The following is a 20,467-nucleotide window of genomic DNA, read 5'->3' on the forward strand; positions in this document are numbered from 1 at the left end:
AGTGGGTATAAAGCTTCCCACTGCATTTGATTTGGCCTTCTTCATCTTGTTTAGTTGGTACTATCCTTGGGCTATTTTTGCATAACCTTGGAAGTTGCCCTTATTCTGATTGTTTCTGTTCCAAATTTTTACATTTTCTTACCCTTTGTTCAATTTCCTGAATAGTTGGAGCTGCTCGAATCAATGCATCTTGTAAATCCGATGGTCTCATTGATTCAAGATGTGTATTCAGGGGTGGATTTAGACCATTGCAAAATTTGGATACTTGTTGTGAAACATCCATTGTCGGTGCATATTTTAGAAGTGTTATCAATTTGAGTAGTAGGCTTCTAGGCTTAGGCTTAGCTGCTTTAGATTGAAGAACTCGTTCATCTTATGAGCTTGATATGTGGGCAAAAGATATCTCCTATGTACCATGTCCTTAAATTTTTCCCAAGTGATAGCACCCTCGGGCATTTTTTGGTCCTTGCACGATTGAATCCACCAAATATGGGCATCTCCTATGAGTTTTAGTTTGGCGATCATGGCTTGATTTGACGGTGCAGTCCCTACAGTAGTGAAATAGTCTTCCATAGATTCTATCCATGTTTTTGCTTTAGTTGGAATGCCCCTTCCTTTACTATCAAACTCTGGTGGCTTGTATTGCTTGAGAAGAAATTTCTTCTCTCGTGCTTCTGTAGTATTGAGACTCAGGGTGACATTTTGAAGATTATGCAATTTTATGATTAATTTTCTTTCCAACCATATTTTTTAAAAAAGATGTTCACTTACTTACTCTTCCTCATTAATTTAGGAGGGAAATTATGTAGTACTTGTCCTTCCAAACAATGATCAGGGGTTAAAATTCAAAAGAGAGTTTTAATATTTAATTAGGAAAAAAAGTCTATCTACTATTTTTGATTTATCAAGGAGACAAATGGATGGATAAAAATAATTCTTTACAAAAATAGGAAGGGAATACATTATTTGAGTAGTTCAAGAGCTCATATTATTCTTGGAAAAGATTTTCCTACCACAATCTAGGCATGGCATTGCGATACATCCATCACATAGTAATTAGGATTTTAGGAATAGATATCTAGGAATCTATATTTTCAAGGGAGTTCAAGAAATCTATCCTTTTTGTAGTTGCAATGGCTAGAGCGACCTACGACTTTTACTATGTCGCTCTGGAAGGATCTTCATAACTTCCTCATAGATATATTGGTTTAGTTTGATCTTCTTGCCTCTAGTATATAGGGTTGAGTTTACACTGGCTTCATAAAATATATAGATCTCGAAAACTTTAAGATCTTCCATTAATTTTACCATTTTCAAATTATTTTGAAGATAAGCTAGACTGATTGTATCGAATATAGTAGTATCCTCCGCTAATCATCCACCATCTTTCATGATATAAAGGTGAGGGTTTGTACAATTGATCTAGTATCTGCATCATCTTATTTCTCTAGGCAAAACTGGATGAATGCATAGGTGACATAAACAATACTTGGAAGATCAAGAATCATTTTCAAGATTCATTATTCTGCCATAATTCAAAAACATACATTAACAAGAGAAGAAAACATGTCCTCAGTTATTTTTACCATCCAAGAAAAAAACTATTTTTCTTAAGCTTACATCATATTCTCTTTTAACGAGTGCTCTGATACCAACTGTAATGTGCCACCCGAGCTATTCCTTGGCGGTAGGGTAATCCACACCAATGTGGGGCAAAATGCTACCAAGAAACAAGGGCATGTGAACGAGGTGCTAGAGCTAAATGGTTTCTTTTTCTATTGGTTAAAATATCAATTATCTTAAGGTCGTCACATGAGGAGATTGGTGATTGGCAAGGATAGGACGCTGCCGATGAGGAAGACGATCTAGGCAAAACGAAGCATGCGAGTGAGAGATTGGATGTTGCAAAAGGAGCTGAGGGAGAAGGAGGACATGGGGGCACATAGTAGGGAGGATGACGATGATGGGTGAGAAGGCAAGGGAAGAGAGGATTCGGTTACAGAAAGGAGGAGGCTTTGTGAGGGGAGACAATGATGAGGGTGGAGAGGAGGTGGAGAAGGAGAGGTGAAGGTGTTGGCAGGAGGAATCGAGTACTTCACCACCATGATGAGGGTGAAGGTGATGCAGCTAAACTCAAAGGGTGAATCTCACAATGGTGCTGATAAGGAAGATGATAACGTCCATGAGAGTCGGGTGCACCATGCTATGGTGGCCTACTATCCGACACACTGCTAGCTGCCCGAGCGCCAAAGCCGATAGACCCGCCAACAGCGACCAATCGGGATCGTCCACCTGATCCCTTATGGATAGCCAACTTTACATATAGCGTTGCATAGCTTGCTCCTTTCAGGTGGTTGGAACGGCCACATTCAATGATTTTGACAATAAATATCCACGGTCGACGATGCCTAGTTCTCGCAACACCCCCCACGTGAAATGCCATAGATAAGCAACCAGGGAGAAAAATCTATGCTCACGCTAATCATCGAGAAAGAAGATAGTAATCATCATTTACATTCTCACTTTTATCATCACACGAGACTGCCATTTTAGAGAGAGAGAGAGAGAGAGAGAGAGAGAGAGAGAGAGAGAGACTGCTTTTACGCTTGAAACAAGGAATATGTGTCATGGGACCGTGTTGAACGTGAGAAAGAGGAAGAAGAAGAGGTGCCTTCAGGCACACTCGTTCACCCCACAACCCATAATCACATACCTTTTCATTAAATTTTAAGTTACATGGACTAAGGTACAAGCCTTAAAATTTAGATACATATATGTGGCTTTATAATATTAGCCACTTACATATTTTTGCAACCATTAAACTTAAAATGAATTGATTTCGACAATTTTTGTCGATGTAGAGGGGGAATATTGTGCTTCATTTTTGCCTTAGTTATTTGTCCATCAACAATGCTCGACAGGTGCAGGTGCCATTAAACCAGGCCTTGGTGGAGAAGGCACTAGGGCTGGAGCTTAAGATGGAGAATAAATGTAAGAGAGATGTGTATGCTATGCTAAAGATGGAGAGGGAGAATGTTTTGACAAATGACGGCATCAGCATACAAGATATCTCCAATGCTGAGATCCACATGCAAGCAAAGTTGGTGCACTCACTTTTCTCCAGCCAACGCTATAACTCCCTCATGCACCGAATTGGTGTGCCTATGCTGGAGAATGTGGTAGCTTTCAGAAGAAGAAACAGAATGGGGGCAAGAAGAAGGAAAAAGAAGATCTAGAGAGAGCCAAAAGAGAATCCCTAAGAGAGGCGGTGGAGAGGAAAAAGAAGGAGAAGGAAGAAGCTAAAAAGATGGCAAAAGAATCAAGGAAAATAGAGGAAGAGAGAGAAAGAAGAGATGTGGAAAAGGAAGTGGAGTTGAGGAGACAGGAGGAGGAAGACATGGCCGAAGCAACTCACCGGTCCATAGAACAACAAAGCCGACTCGATGGCCTAGGTGCTTTAAGTTTGCCCAGGGAGGATAGACTCGGCTCAAGCACTCACATACTCCAAGTCATGCCGCCCGTGGTCATCAAAGGAGGCAAGGGTAAGGCTCCCATCCATCCCATCATGTTCCTCTTGGTGCTCGCCAATGAAGCAACCATTGTCACCACAAGCATCCCGGCCAGCACTAATGTGAACAATTTTGTGGCCTGGATGTAGTATTTCAGCAATATGGAAGTAGCACAAGGAAAGAGTGGGGAGTCTATGGCCATTAGGAAGAAAAGGCCAAAAGATGGATTCAGCTTTGACCACCCCAATCCCTACCACTATGATGCCACTAGCAAACCATGATGAATATGTGGATGAATTGCTCTCTCAGTTAGAAAAGGCAAGGGAGGAGAGAAAGATAGCAGTGGCTGAGTTGGAAGCAGAAAATGAGTCGATATGGCAACCTTCAAGCTCGAAAAGACGAGGCAAATGGCTACACAACAAAATGAAATCCTTGATCTAAAATGGGAACTAAAATCCAAAGAAGAAAGGGAGCAAAACTGGCGGCAACAACTCATAGATAAAAATCATGAGCTAGTGAAAATGCAAGGAGAGTATAAGCTTCTAATCATGCAACATGAGGATCTGGCAGCAAAAATAGGTCGGATCAAATGAGGAATGAAAGAGTTTGCCACAGGGGAAGAAGGAAGCGAGAAGAGGAACAACACCATAGAGAAATGGAAACCATGACCGAAAAGCTGAGTCTTGAAAGAGAGGAGCAGGAGAGAATGAGCAAGGATTCGGAAAACCAGGAGCAGAGACTCATGGCCCTGGTACAAAGACAAGGAGAAGGTATGGAGGAAATGAAGAAGAGAGCCGAAGAGTGGGCAGGGCAAAATGAATGAAGAGTGAAGACCTTGGCGTGTCGCTTGGCTCTTGTGAAAAAAGAGAAAGTCCTAGCAGAAAGCATAGCAGAGGCAACCCAAGTGGCTTTCAATACTCAACAATGAATCTTCCTGAAAACCTTGATGGATGCCACTCATGCAGAGGAAGGGGAGTCCTTGGAGGTGGTAAAGAAGAAGCTGAGCATAGCATGCAGAGCTCTGCGAGCAAGGCTACATGTGCCCTCCCAACCCGTTGCAGTTGGGCTAAGCCTTGATGAACAACATAAATACATGTTGTTGGCCGGCCTAAACCCCTAGGAGATTGATGCTCTGGGGTTCGTGGAGGTACAACAGGAAGAGTGCCCAAGAAGTGAAGCTAAACTGCAACTTGATGTAGACGGATTCGAAGAAGAAGTGATCCCACAATCCCCTTCACCCCATTTTGAAGGGCAGGGGCAGCTAGCAAACACGTCCACGAAAAGAAAAACCACCCTGAGGGAGAAGAGAAGGAAGATGGTGGAAGAAGCCAGACAAAGATTGAGGGCTAACACTATGGCACAGCCATCTATACCCCTCCCCCCATGCCCAAATGACCTGTTGATGAGTTTCCATGCGGAGCTCATAGTCTGCAAAAGACAAGAAAAAGAGAAACAACCCTTCAACTTTAGCTTTCTCATACCCAATGCCCTGTGCAAAGTCCTTCCCCCTAAAATAGTGGACGAGGTGATCGGCATCAGAAGCCAGCTAAGCCAACAATGGCTGGAAGAAAGAGTGAAGAATCCCACCCTCTGGGGCACCGAGGATGTGGAGTATTGGCAAGATAAGGTTTTTGAAGTGCCTCAATCCGTGCCCGGATACGAGTGCCAACCACTATGGCGGAGACGCATCTACAACACAATGTGTTCTCATGGATGGATTTTTGTAATACCCTCCCTGCTAAGAGGAACGACCCCACTTACATGGCATATCCTCGTAGGGTAGGGGCAGACTTTGATGCAAACACCCATGGTTGTTATGACTTCCCCGTCATACATATATAACCCTTGCACTACCACCTTAGCCCAATCCCTCACCTTCACCTACGACAACCTAGATGCCACATGACTCGCTTTATTGCTGACTTCTCCTCCTCTCTAGATCTCGCCTTCATTACCACATGCAAATATCTTAGGCTATTAAAAATCCTAGTTAGGAAAGACCCCACCCCGGTAGAACCTGGCCTCCCCTACTCTTTTTTGACCTTAATTCCATTGATAGCTACGCGGTGATCTGTCTAATGATGCGAGCCATTCTTCTACCTTCCTTTTGCCTCTCTATGCTTGAAGACATGAGTGACAGCTGATTCACCTGCTGCAACCACCCATTCCTCTCCGCCACCCCTCTCCAAGTTTGATTGAACCTTAAGGGTTTCATGTAGAGCCGGAAATTTTTGAGTCACTCCATTAAATCCCCTTCACCACCACCTTTTGATGACGAGAACTAGCAATTAGCCACTGCTTGAGTCATGTACCTCAGTAGATATATATATATATATATATTTTAAAAAGCCTGCGGCATGTCCACATGCAAGTCGTGGCACATAGCTCACAATCACATTCCTAATCCCCTAGCCCTTCTTGCCTCCCCACTTCCCGCTTAGGGCACCCCAAGGGTAGGACACACCTAAGGACATAACACTCACCTATGGTTAGACCTATCAACCTAAGCTACACACATTGCACCTCCCTTTGCAAGAACAGGGTCCTCAAGTGTGGGACATCACCCAGGCTTACCTAGGGTTTGACCCAACTCCCTGTTCCACCAGCACGAGCACCGAGCACCGCACGATGAGGTAGGCACTCCCCTTAGGTCGAGCACTTTCTTCTTCTAGGTACAACAAGATGATACAAACCACCAACTTTGGAGGCTCCCATCATCCAATTAACACGCCTTGGATCCTCCATCCAAATCATTATTGAAGCTTCCCAATCAAATGCATCCCCTAGCTCTAGCCCAGACTCCACCCTTCCACAAACAGACACCTCGAAGTGCCATGGGACTAGCACGTCTCGGAGGGGGTAATGTTAACCTTGGTTCAAGATGGCAAGAAAATGAAGTAAAAAGTGGAAAAAGAATAAAAAAAGAGAAAAGGTGCACATGCGGCTCTTAAAAGCTAAACTGAGGCAAAAGCGCAATTTTAAATAGAAGGTGCCTCAAAAAACTCTAAAAACTCTTGTAAAAGAGTGCCCGACTCCCTTCTGTGCCATTTGTAAAGGAATAGATGGGTGTAGGCTTAAGGCATGAGGCAAGAAAAGGGAAAGAGGAAAAATGACCTTGCACAAAGGCCGGTCATGTAAAAAGGGGTGGGCACCCATGGAAATCTAGGGCTTGTATATAAAGTTCAAAAAGTGAATGGAAGTTCATTCTTTGGTGTGTGACTAACAAGAGACCTCTCTTCTATCAAAGATGCAGATCTAGAGCATGGCTATGGTGGCTTGTAGGCATAGATTGAACTCACGATGACATTGACCAAGGACTAAAGACCAACTATTACACAAGTGAATTAGGTTCCAAGATGGGAGCTTGGACTCATAAACACAATCTTTTGTAGGACTGACAAAGACAAGACACTTAACTGAAAGTACAAAGCATCATGACATTGTATTCATTCCATATGAAAAGTGGTAGTCAAGTAAAATGCTTTATAGTTGTTGGATGGGTACAGTTTTCTCTCTCTGTGCATATGGAATTCATGCAACCTGCATGTCTTCAGTCCAAACTACCTCATATAAAGAGGCTACATTAGATGTGATTACAAATATATCAACACCCCTCCTCAATCACAACCATAAAGTACAAATTGTGTAGAGACTTTAGTGAAAGTAACACCCTGCAAAGTGTAGGCACACAAAAAACATGGCAAAACACCAAAGGCTGTCGCTCGCAGAAAAGGCTAAGTGTGGGCACCACAAACATGATGGTCATCCAAAGGCTGTAACAGGGGCCTTATAGAGGTTGTAGTACAAGGCTACATGAGGAGTTTACAAGCTTATGATAAAGACATTTGGGCTAGACAATACATGGCTAAAAAAGTTAGTAAAATTTTGGAACAAGGACCGACAGGCCCTTGCTATTTTCAGCATTACTTTTGACATAGATTTTCAATTTATTGTAGGTCTTCTTGTCGGAGTAGTTCAGCTTGCTCTTTTTGATCATGTACTTGCTCTTCACTTTGCTTGTCACTTCAGAGTCTTCATGATTTTTATGCTTCTTCTTCTTATTCTTTTTCTCTTTGATCTTTCCTTCGTGGACTTTGCTTGCATTAGTCATCTGGTTCTTTTCTTTATGGTCCTCCTCAAGCAAAGGTATCATCTTTGAGGTTTGCATGATGATTGAGGTAGCTAGAGTGTCTTCAAAATCTTTAGATGGAATCATTGATTGCACTTGAGTGTGACCAGCTCCATTTCCTCCTGTAGGTAGAGTAAAAACATCTTCTATATAATTAAAATGAGCAACAAGAGTAATGTTACTCTTCATTGGAAATAGCCATATAAAAGTCTTCTTATTTGTCATTTCCATGATAGGGTATCAGCTCCAAATTTCTAGCAAGGAGTTGATCTTGAATGACTTCAAAAATTCTTCAATTGACTGAAGATGATCAGCACAACCAAGTTGAATTGCAGTGTGTTAAAAAAACACAGGTAGTGATAGCATGAAATCTTACTATTCTTTGATGCTTGTCCGTCAGATGAGTGCTTCAAATCTTTAAGGTCTTCCAAGTCTTCCTAATTAAATGATCAAATCTTTGTTGGCACTAAGTAGGACTCAGATCAGAGTGGTAGGCATATGCTTTGAGTGGCAAGAGAGAGAAACTGAAGAAGTTCAAGAGCTTGATGTTGAAATGGCCATGGAGTCTTTTTCTAGGGTTTAGCAGTCGACTAGTTTTTTGTTTACATCAGCCTGTAGAGGGAATCATTTAATCAATCCTTTGATGGGAAAAGAGCTCATGATCCATCCTTGAATTGCCCTATGGTCGCAGGGAAGATCGTGATATGTGTGTGCAGAGATAGCAGTACGACCTGATGATGGCACAAAATAGGGAGCGAGCTTAAATTCATGCAATGCTGGGCTCAACGATGAGTAATTTTGGAATGTGATGTACCAAGGAGCTTTGCCAAGAGTAAAGGAACGTTTCTTTAGAAGGAATCATGGGCTGAGATAGCCTCTATGAAGAGATCCAAGGGCTCAAAGGAGGTAGGGTGCAGACTAGCTATGTCTGCCATAAGCTTTGACTAAGGATGAAGTTGAAAAATGAGCCATACACTGATCGTGAGTTGTCCAAGGATGAAGAGGAGCTAAAGGAGTAGAGAGGAGACCTAAGACATACTAAGCCATGCTCAGCTGAGCTACTCTAATACCATGTCAAAGATGCAGATCTAGAGCATGGCTATGGCGGCTTGTAGGCATAGATTGAACTCATGATGAAATTGACCAAGGACTGAAGACAAACTGTTACACAAGTGAATTAGGTTCCAAGATGGGAGCTTGGACTCATAAACACAATCTTGTGTAGGACTGACAAAGACAAGACACTTAACTGAAAGTACAAAGCATCATGACATTGTATTCATTCCATATGAAAAGTGGTAGTCAAGTACAATGCTTTATAGTTGTTGGATGGGTGCAGTTTTCCCTCTCTGTGCATATGGGATTCTTGCAGCCTGCATGTCTTCAGTCCAAACTGCCTCATACAAAGAGGCTACATTAGGTGTGATTGCAAATATCTCAACATCTTCTTCTCTTCTTTTTTTTTGTGTGCGTGCTCTTGAGAGAGGGAGTGTGAGAGTGTGAGGAAGTGAGTGTGTGGGAGTGAGGGATCAAGAGGGTGAAGCTCTTCACCATCTCCTCTTCTCTTCTTCTCTTCTCTTCTCTTTTCTCATACACATACGACTATGGAGGATGGAGCTTGATGGATGAGGCTTGAGGATGCTTGAGTTAGCATCTAGGATTGTGGAGCTACCGGTGTGTGTGAAGGAGGAGGCAACTCATTTCGGCATCAAGGTAAGCTCACTACATTCGTAGGTTCGAGGGCGCATTGGCTATGTAAGAGGTAGCCATTAGAGCTTGCTTGGAATGCTTGAAACAATAAGCAGTCTGTGGGTCTTGGCAGTTGAGCAAGAGCTCCCACAGAGGGGTGAGGGCCCATAAACAACTACTCTTGAAGATACATTCCCAAGTAGAACCATGATACATAAAATAAATTTCTTGTTCAAACTTGTGTTCTGCAAGGATTGTAAGATGAAGTCCCATTCTAGATTATGATAGCCCTTGTCAAAATCTATTTTAAGGAAGAAAAGATTGTGCCTTGTCTCTTTGGCATATTCCATCCCTTTTCAAAGAGCTATTTTAGAGTCTTGGATTAATATCCCTTTTATTGGGTATCTAATTGTTGTTGAGTTGAGATTTATTATCTTGTTCTTGTATAAGCTTAATAACCCTTACATTCATGTTATGGAGAGAGAGCCTCATGAGAGAGTGATTCTTTCCATGCAAACTATAATGGGTGGATAAGGACTTCCTTACATGCCCAAAAAAACTCATTAGGAAGATCATCAAGACTTGGGAACTTGCCTCTCTGTAGGTCATTTATGGTGTCATTAAGCTCTAGAGGGAAGAGATTTTTTGGAAGTGGGTGCAAGGGCATAAGTAAGAGAATTTGTTTTGATAGACTACACAATAACCCTTGCATTCATGCTATGGAGGGAGAGCCTCATGAGAGAGTGGTGTTTTCCATACAAACCAATAGTAGGAGGATTGGAACTTCCTTAAATGCTCAGTAAAACTCATCAAAAAGATCACGAAGACTTGGGGACTTGCCTCTCTTAAGTATATCTATGGTGTTATTAAGCTTTAAAGGGGAGAGATTTGTCAAAAGTGGGTGGAGTGATGGAAGCATGAGAATTGATTTTAATAGACTAAACAATACAAGAAAGAAAAAACATTGCAAAATAAAAGAAGAATATTGCAAAGAAGAACTCACAAGAATGTTGAGGAAATGCAAATCATATACCAAGACATGAGATGGGTCGAATATAATTGTGAGTGAGTGGCTATGTGGCCATTGATAGTGGCTTCCTCTCTTGAATGGGACATGCTTAGGAAGTTGCAAGTGATAAATGGTTGGAGGAGAGAGCCTAGGGCAACAAATAGGCCACCAATCAAGAAAAGATGGCCCTCAAATTATAACATAATAAAAGATTGTCCTCTTTTAGTAGGGCAATCATAGGGGAGGGGATAGCATTGGGTCTATGTTTTGTGATTTTAGCTTTTTCCCTAGTTCTTTCTACATAGTAGATAGGGAGGAGCTTTTCTCCTTCTCCCTTTTCAGTAGGATAAACATATCCTTTGGGCAGGTGCATGAATCCTTCTTATCCACCATCCCTAATTTAAAGCAAGATCTACCTAGATTGTATTTTCTCACCTTAACTTCAATTTAACTCTTAGGAGTTCCTCATGTAGAGGTGTTACCCTTGATACGGGTTTTTTACAAATCGGATTTCTACCACAAAATTTGGCCAAAACCCCTATCAAGAGCCTTACCCCCTACTAAAAAATGGAGAAGAAAGCAAGCTACATTCCCTACTTATGGATAATATTGGGATCACAGTAAAAGACTAACCCTACAACTTGTCCATACTTTCCAATTGCTTCTCAGACATTTTTAGTCCCCCCTTATCAACTATGTAGGAAAAATTAGAGCAAGAGGTAAAATAGCTAGATGTAGACCTAAAGTTATCCCATTCCATATGTATGCTCTACTAGAAAAGGACCATATTTTATTAGTTTATCATTTGGTGCCCAACTTTCTCTATTGGTAGCCTATTTATTGCCTTGGCTCTCTCTTCCAATCATTCATCACCTATAGAATTCTCGAGCAAGTCCTATAGAAGAGAGGGAGCCAATGCCAATGCTCACATAGTTTGTTATGGACTATCTCATGTCTTGGTATATGGAATCCATTTCCAAAGAAATTCTATTGAAATCTTCTTTGCAATATCTCTCTTTTCTTTTACAACCTTTCTTATTTCTTATATTGTGTAGTCTATTACAAGAAATTCTCATGCTTCCATTGTTACACCCACTTCTAACAATTATCTTCCCTCTAGAGCTTAATGACACCATAGATGACCTGCAAAGAGGAAAGTCCCCAAGTCCTAATGATCTTTTAAATGAGTTTTTTTTTAGAACTTAAGTCCTCGTCCCCCCACTATTGGTTGTATGAAACAAATCGCTCTCTCCATAACATGAATGCAAGGGTTATTAAGCTTATGCAAGAACAAGATAATAAATCTCAACCAATGACTCTAAAATAGCTCTTTAAGAAGGGATGGAATATGCCCAAGAGACAAGGCACAATATTTTCTTCTTTAAATTAGAGTTTGACAAGGGCTATCCACGGGGGATTCACTAGTAGTAATAAGGAGATGTCACCTACGTGCTAGAAATATATGGAAATCTCCCTTATCTACCCCCTATTTATGGGACCTTACCTTATAAAATGTACCCTCCTTCCCTTAAATAACCCCCTCCCTTACACTCATGTGGTACCATACAGTAAACCCTAGTGAACCCCCCGTGGGGCTATCATAAGCTAGAATAGGACTTCATCGTTCAATCCCTATAGGACACGAGATTTAACAAGAGATTTATTAAATGTGTCATGGCTCTATTTGGGACTGCATCTTCAAGAGTGGCTGTTAATGGGGCCCTCACCCCTTCCTTCCCCTTAAGAAAATCCATAAGGCAAGGTTATACATTAGCCCTCTTACTATTTACAATATAACTATTGATGCCCTAGGATAGTTAGTTAAAGTAAAAATTTGGACACACAAATTAAAGGGCATCTTTGGGACATTAAAAGCAAAAGGTACTTGTTGATGACACAAATGACACTAAATGATGATGAGAAGTCCTAAATACATTCTAACATTGAATTGCATGTTTGGCTTGTCAAGATTGTGGGAGAGAAGGAAGGAGTCTCACTTGAAGCTTTCTTGCTTGCACAATGGGGGAATACACATAGAGGTGGAGGCTGAAAACAGTTTTCCTCTTCTTAGTTGTGTAAGCCAAAAGAACTCTAGTACAAAGAAATAGAAGAACCCTATATATGGGTCTCAAACCAAACTCAACTAACTAAGGTGGCATACTAACTGAGCCACGAACTAGAGTAGATAAGGATAGCTATCATGTAGCTATTATTCATGGGCGGTGTACCAACCGCGTCTGCAAACTGACAAGTCGGTAAAATAAATACACAACGGTCACCCTGGCGTATCACGAGTGGAGCTCGATATCTCAACACTCCCCCTCGAGCTCAATCCCAATTCCTGCACACCAAGCAGGTCTCTGAACTTGCGCAGCTTCTCTGCGCCCAATGCCTTCGTGAATATGTCAGCTACCTGATCCTCTGTGCTGACATAAACTAGATCAATAAGACCTAGTAAAACCCTCTCTCGCACATAGTGATAATGCACCTCAATGTGCTTTGTTCTAGCATGATAGACTGGGTTATTTGCCAAGTGTATACTACTCATGTTGTCACAATAAATGACAACTGGCCCATCTGTAGACTGATGCATATCATAAAGTAGCTTATGCAACCAAGCTACCTCACATGCAGCCATTGCTGCACCCCTGTACTCAGCCTCTGTGCTCGACAAGGCAACTGTAGGCTGTTTCTTGCTGCTCCAAGTGACTGCAGCACTCCCAAAAGAGAACACATATACACTGGTAGATCGTCTATCAGAAATACTACCAGCCCAATCAGCATCAGTGTATCCATGCAACTGTATCTGAACCCCAATCTCATAAAATAGTCCATACTGCAATGTGGACTTCACATACCTGAGTATGCATCTAGGTGCATCCAAATGCGGTTTCCTTGGAGCCTGCATAAACTGACTTACCAATCCAACAGCATAGCTCAAATCTGGCCTGGTAATAGTCATATAAATCAAACTTCCTACTATGCGTCTGTACACAGTAGGGTCTTCTAGAAGCTCACATGCATCTGTGCTCAGCTTCACATTCTGCTCCAAAGGAACTGAAATAGACTTACAGCCTGTCATCCCATATTTGGACAGCATGTCTAATCCATACTGCCTCTGCAAGAGCTGTATCCCACTTGGTGATCTAATCACCTCAATGCCCAAGAAATAACGTAGCTCTCCCAAATCCTTCATCTCAAACTTCTGCTTCAATAGCATTTTCACATGAAGGATATCTTCATCACTGTCACCTGTCATAATCAAATCATCAACATAAATGACAAGTAGCATAATACCTTTCTCTGTTTTTCTCACATAAAGTGAGAAATCTGCCTTGGAAATCTGAAAGCCAATAGTGACAAGATACTGTCCTATCTTGTCAGACCATGCTCTAGGTGCTTGCTTCAAGCCATACAAGGCTTTCTTCAACCTGCAAACAAACTCAGCATGAACAGCATGCACATAACCTAGTGGCTGCTCCATATAGACCTCTTCTTGCAAATCACCATGCAAGAAGGCATTCTTTACATCCATCTGATGTAAAGACCATCCCTTTGATGCAGCCATAGCAATGACTGCTCTTACGGTTGCCATCCTTGCAACCGGACTGAATGTTTCTTCATAGTCAATGCCATATGTTTGTGCATACCCCTTGACTACTAATCTTACCTTGTATCTGTTCACAGAACCATCTGCATTGTGCTTCACCTTATAAACCCACTTACAGCCAATTGCATTTTTACCTTTAGGCAAAGGTACCAATTCCCATGTAGCATTTGCTTCCAAGGCATCCATTTCTTCATCCATGGCTTTCTCCCATTTTTCTTTTCCCATGGCTTCCTCAAAAGGAGTGGGTTCTGGTTCCTGTATCACTTTAACCATATATGCATAGTGAATGGCTGTAAATCCATCATATTTCAGCCTATCCACAGGATAGCTAGCTCTCGTAGACCTGCGCAAAGTAGGTTCACTCCCAGGTGCTCTCAAAACATCCCTGGTCTTCCTTACTCCAGGTGTAACAATAGAAGGAATACCCAACTCATCATTAATGCTCTGTTCTGAGCCACTGGATTCACCATCCACATAAGAGTGACCTGCATTCACATCAAACATGGGTTGATCAACCTTCTCTTTTCCTTTTCGTGATACCTGCATACCACTATCTGCATTGCTTTGAGAAGATTCTCCTGATCTCAATATGCCTGTCCATGGCGAAGAATGTGAACCACTGCTAGAGGACGCTCCAGGTCCACTAATGTTTTGTGATTGCTGCTGTGAATTCTGTGCAGCATTACCATTTTGTGCATCTGCATCATCAATCACATTTATTGGTTTATACCAGCTACTCATCTCATAAAAAACAACATCTCTGCTCACTGTAAACTTGCGAGTAGAAGGGTTATAGCATCTATACCCTTTTTGCTGCAGAGAGTAACCAATAAAGATGCACTTCTTAGCTTTTGGATCCAACTTGGATCTCAACTCATCTGGCACATGTACATAGGCAATGCAACCAAAAATTTTCAAATGAGAAATATCTGGTTTCCTACCAGTATACCTCTCCTCTGGAGTCATTCCATGTATTGCTGCAGTGGGAGTCCTGTTCATTATGTAGACTGCTGTAGCAACTGCTTCAGCCCAATAAAAATCTGGCAAGTCTTTTTCATTGAGCATGGCACGAGATACCTCTCCAATATGCCTGTTTTTCCTTTCTGCAATTCCATTTTGTTGTGGGGTATGACTGCATGAATATTGCTGCTTTATGCCATGCTCCTGCAAGAACCTTGCAAACTCATTTGAGAGGTACTCTCCCCCTCCATCTGACCTTAGGCATTTTATTTGCAGACCTGTTTCTTTTTCAGCCATAGCTTTAAGAGTTTTGAAATGCCCAAAAACTTCACTTTTCTTTTTCATAAAATACACCCAAACTTTTCTGCTATAGTCATCAATAAAAGTGACAAAATAATGACAGCCTCCAAGAGATGCAGCTTTAGTAGTCCACACATCAGAGTGGATTAATTCCAATGGCTTCTCACTCTCTTGAACATGTCTAGGAAATGGTTTCCTTGCCTGTTTTCCAAACTGACAGGCTTCACATACCTTATGCATTTCTGCAACCTTGAATTTGGGTAATCCTGCAACAATATTTTGGGCCTGCATTGATTTAAGTCGCTGTACATTAATATGACCAATGCGTTTATGCCAGATATCAATATCTGCAACTACACCGGTCCCATGTGCAAACATTGCTGCACTCAATTCAGACATGTCTGCATCCAACGTAAACATTCTGCCATTCTTCTTTCCTTTTGCTATCAAGCGACCTTTATTTTTCATATCCTCAATAAAGCATCCATGAGGATTAAATCTGATCTGCAAGCCCTGCTCAACCATTTGACCAACAGAAACTAGATTCTTGGTGATATTCGGGACATGAAATACATCGGACAGGTATTTCTTTTTCCCATCCTGCATAGACAAATGAATTTTTCCAATCTGCACAATAGGATGTGCAGTATCATCACCAGTCTCCACAAATCCTGGTTTTTCCATTTTCCTTGCATCCTCCATCCATTCTACATGACCTGTCATGTGGTTTGATGCACCTGAGTCAACATACCATACATCATTGCTTTCTTCTGCACTTGTCACAGAATTGTTTATGTGCTGCACCATGAACAAATACTCATTTCTGTCATCACCCTGTCTACTAGAAGATGCATAATTCCCTTGTTGCAGTTTTCCATTCATGATGTCATTCTGCTTTTTATAGCAGTCTTTAGCCATATGACCCATTTTACCACAGTAGTAGCATTCAACATTACTGTTTGCATTTTGACCTCTTTGCCATCCACCACGACCTCTTTGGCTCCCCCTGCCTCTAGAGTTACCACGCTCCTCCATAGGACTGGTTTTCTTGAGTTTGCTGCATATTCTGATTTCTACCACGGCCTCCAAATCGGCCTCCTCTACCTCTGCCTCTACCTCTTCCAGCATTTGAGTAGAAGATAGCTTCTTTTGAAGTTCCTCCTGAAGAAGATGCACCATTTCTCTGCTCCTCAGAAATTAGAAGAGCAATCAACTCCTCAAAATCAGGAAATCTTTCACGAACTGAAATGGATGTCCGAAACTGTGCATAATCCTTTCCTAGACCATTCAAGGTCACAGAAACTAAATCATCATCTTCCACTGGCGACCCAATGGAAGCAAGTGCATCTGCAATCTTCTTCACCTTCATGTGGTAGTCATTGATACTCATATTTTCTCTTTGCACATTATGCAACTCTTGCTTGAGCTGCATTTTTCTGGCTTGCGTATTTGTGCTATACATTTTTGACCAAGTATCCCATGCCTCCTTTGGCGTACTTGCATCCTGAATATGCACAATCATAGAGTCTGAAATACTGATAGACAGCCAGTACATAACTTTACTGGCTCTCTCATGCCATGCTTTGAATGCCTGCATTTGCTGTTGATTGGGAACATCAGGAAGAACTGGTTCTTCATTTCCTACAACAAATTCCCAATATCCTTTTCCCATAAGGAAATTCGTCATTCTAAACTTCCATGCTTGAAAGTTGTTCTTATCAAGCTTTTCAGTGACAATCTGTGAGAGAGAATCAGACGCCATTACAGAACACTGCAAAAAGTTCTGTCACTGCACAGAACACAGCTTCAGCCTCACAAGGGCTAATCTGCAAAACTGACGAAAGTGGTATTTGACCACACAGTCACTTCCTAGTGACAATTTTGCATCAACAGCCAACAAGGATGATTCTGTAACTCCCAATGTCTCTGCACACAAGCATACGATGCAATTTCTACAGTAACTTTTGACCGACCTGTAGAACAGTGGTCGCACAGCATAAAACTGGGCCTTTTCCTGAGTGTGTGCAGAAAACTTTCGCCTCCAAAACAGGCCCCGAAATTGTCTCAAATAAAAAAAACAGGGTCGCCGAGGGCAAAGGCCCCTCCCGCAGCATATACTGCCCTCTTGCTTCACCGCGAAGGGCGTCTCAACCTGAGACAATGCACTCTTGCAATTTCCGACTGTGCTGCCTGCAGAGATCTGCTCCCAAAACAGAAAATGAAAGCAACACTGCTCCTCTTACCAGAACACCGCGAGCTTGGCTTGCTTTCTTGAGCTCCTTACCACGAACAAGGCTTTGATACCATGTCAACATTGTGAGAGAGAAGGAAGGAGTCTCACTTGAAGCTTTCTTGCTTGCACAATGGGGGAATACACACAGAGGTGGAGGCTGAAAACAGTTTTCCTCTTCTTAGTTGTGTAAGCCAAAAGAACTCTAGTACAAAGAAATAGAAGAACCCTATATATGGGTCTCAAACCAAACTCAACTAACTAAGGTGGCATACTAACTGAGCCACGAACTAGAGTAGATAAGGATAGCTATCATGTAGCTATTATTCATGGGCGGTGTACCAACCGCATCTGCAACTGACAAGTCGGTGACATAAATACACAACGGTCACCCTGGCGTATCACGAGTGGAGCTCGATATCTCAACATGGCTTCTATATCAATATGAATCATAAAAAGATACACATCATGAGTATAACCAAACTTCCCCCCAAATGGTTTGGTTGCTAGAAAAGAGCTATAGTGTCATACAAGATGGGAAAGCATTCAAACATTTAGAATTCCCATGGGTTTTACGCTCACCCAAAACCAAAGGTGGCAATGGGTTACAACCAAATTGTTAGAATATCAAGCTCCACCCATCTTTATTTGTGTGTGTGTTAAATCAACATTAGCTTGAGACAGTTGTACATGTGTGTGACATTAATAAGTTGGGACCACCTAACCATAGTTAGAGGATGCTTAGTGTAAAACCTATTGTAGTCTCTTTTTCAGTTAGTAGTCGTATAATGGAATATTGAAGAATAAGAAGATGAGCTGAAGCTCATGGTTCTACTCCACTCTCTATCTCTCCCTCTCTTCCAATATTGTATCAGACCCATGCTAGGTGGGCTCTCTGGAGTAGGAGGCAATGAAGAAGACTTGAAGAACTTGAAGGCCAAGGTATCTTAGAAGAGAAGCAATCTCCCATTGTTTCTTGAAAGATATGCATTGAGCCATTGAGTTTGCCATTGCTCAAGCATTGTCTATGGCTTGTCTAGGAGTGCACCAAAGGCTCCATAGAATCTGTATAAGTTGTCAATGAGCACCATGTGTTGTTGGTCTGGTGCAAACACAACCTGTCAGGCTGCATGAATTGTTCATGTGTGACATATCAAGTGTCAATTATAAAAAACGAAATTAGTGGACAGCGTGATGGCAAAAATTATGCGCCTGTCTTTTCTGCAATTCTGCACCTATTCTTTCATCATACAATGCTTTACAAAGGTCATGATCAATGTTTTGGATGCTTACTGATGGACTTGAGCTTTTAAGTCACACATCTAGGTGTGACAATCTTTACCACAGCACAGAGGAGCAGGAAATGGAAAAAAGGAAATAGCAAAAGGCGTAGGACAAAAGGAAGAAAAAGCCCCTTAACCGGTAACCAAACCCTGAAAAAATTAAAAGAACGGGCACAACCCTCAGGAAGTCTTAGAGTCGCCCAAGGAAAGTAAAAGAGTAAAAAGCGCACCATTAAATGTGAAAGCACTCTCGAATCCTTATAAAAGAGCACCAAGCTCACTCCTGTGAAAATTGTATGCATTAGTTGGGAATACGATAGATTAGAACGGTGGGAAATTAGAAATGGGCCTAGGCTAATGGCTGGCCATGTAAAAAAGGGGATGACTGCCCATGAAAAGTAGGGCATGTATATAAAGTTCAAAAAGTGAATGAGAAGATCATTCTTGTGTGTGGCCAAAGCTTCTTCTTCTTCTCCTCTTGTTTCTTGCCTTCTTGCTTGTGCTTGAGAGAGGGATTGAGAGAGTGTGAGGGAATGAGGGAGTGATTGTGTAAGAGTGAGGGATCTTGGAGAAGAAGCTCTCCATCTTCTCTCTTCATCTTCCCCTCCTCTCTTCTCTTCTCTTGTCTCGCGCGTGGCTATAGAGGATGAAGCTCATGGGAGAGGGATTGAGGTTGCTTGAGCTTGCCTCAAGGATCGTGGAGCTACCGGTGTGCAAGAAAGAGGAGGGTACTTGATCGAGCATCAAGGTAAGCTCACTACACTCGTAAGGTAGGCATTGCGCGTCGGCTATGTGAGAGGTAGCCATGGCCGCTCGGTTCGAAACACTTGAGCAATAAGTGGTCCGTAGGTCTCGGGGTAGAGCTTGTAGCTCCCCTTCATTTTGGTTCCATTGCCGGGACCGACGGAATCGAGCCTTGAGCGCCACGCGCATCAAATCAAGCATAGAAGTAGGGTTTGCAGCCCGAATCGGTGCTCGAGATAGCTAGGATATTTAGGAGGTTTTAATCCGTGAAACAAGTAAGTGTTTTGGTTTGTTGGAAGCATTAGTGTAGGACGACCATTCTGCATCTTTGTTTTGCATTTTGACTGCACTAGATTAAGGTTAGATTAGGTTAAGAAAAGAGAAAACAGAAGGTTTTGGCTACTATTGGAAACAGGGAAACAGGGGACCAGATTCAAATTCTGGGTGCCATCGATTTGTGCTATTTCAGGTGAGTCTGATGCTTCTTAGTAGTGCCCTAATCATATCTGGAAAGTCTCTTGTGATTGTGTGTAGCAGGCGTCAAGTGGGATCGAAGCGCGTCGAAATCGCGCCTGCCACCAGACACAGTCGGACCAGGTCTCAGTGGTTCGATTCCCAGAATTGGACCACCCGAGTCCTGGAGTCGGACCGTCCGATTCTAAGAATCGGACTGTCCGACTGAGGGAGTCGGACTGCCTACTAGTCGGACCATCCAACATTCGGATTGGACGAAATAATTTTAGAATCGAACCCCACTACCGGATCGGACAGTCCGATCGGACGTGCCACATGGCACTTGGACCACCCTGTCTGACTACAAGAATTGGACCGTCCGACTACTAGAGTCAGACCAGCCCTGTCCTACTGCTGGACTCGGACCACCCTGTCCGACTGCAAGAATCGGACCGTCCGATTACTAGAGTCAGACCAGTCCTGTCCGATTTTGGGAATCAGACCATCCTGCCAGAAGGAAAAATAAGGATATTTAGTTGACCCTGCCACAG

Source organism: Lygodium microphyllum, chromosome 26, assembly GCF_053477565.2.
Source record: "Lygodium microphyllum isolate KBCC chromosome 26, Lygodium_microphyllum_v1.1.10, whole genome shotgun sequence".
NCBI classification, from domain to species: Eukaryota; Viridiplantae; Streptophyta; class Polypodiopsida; order Schizaeales; family Lygodiaceae; genus Lygodium; species Lygodium microphyllum.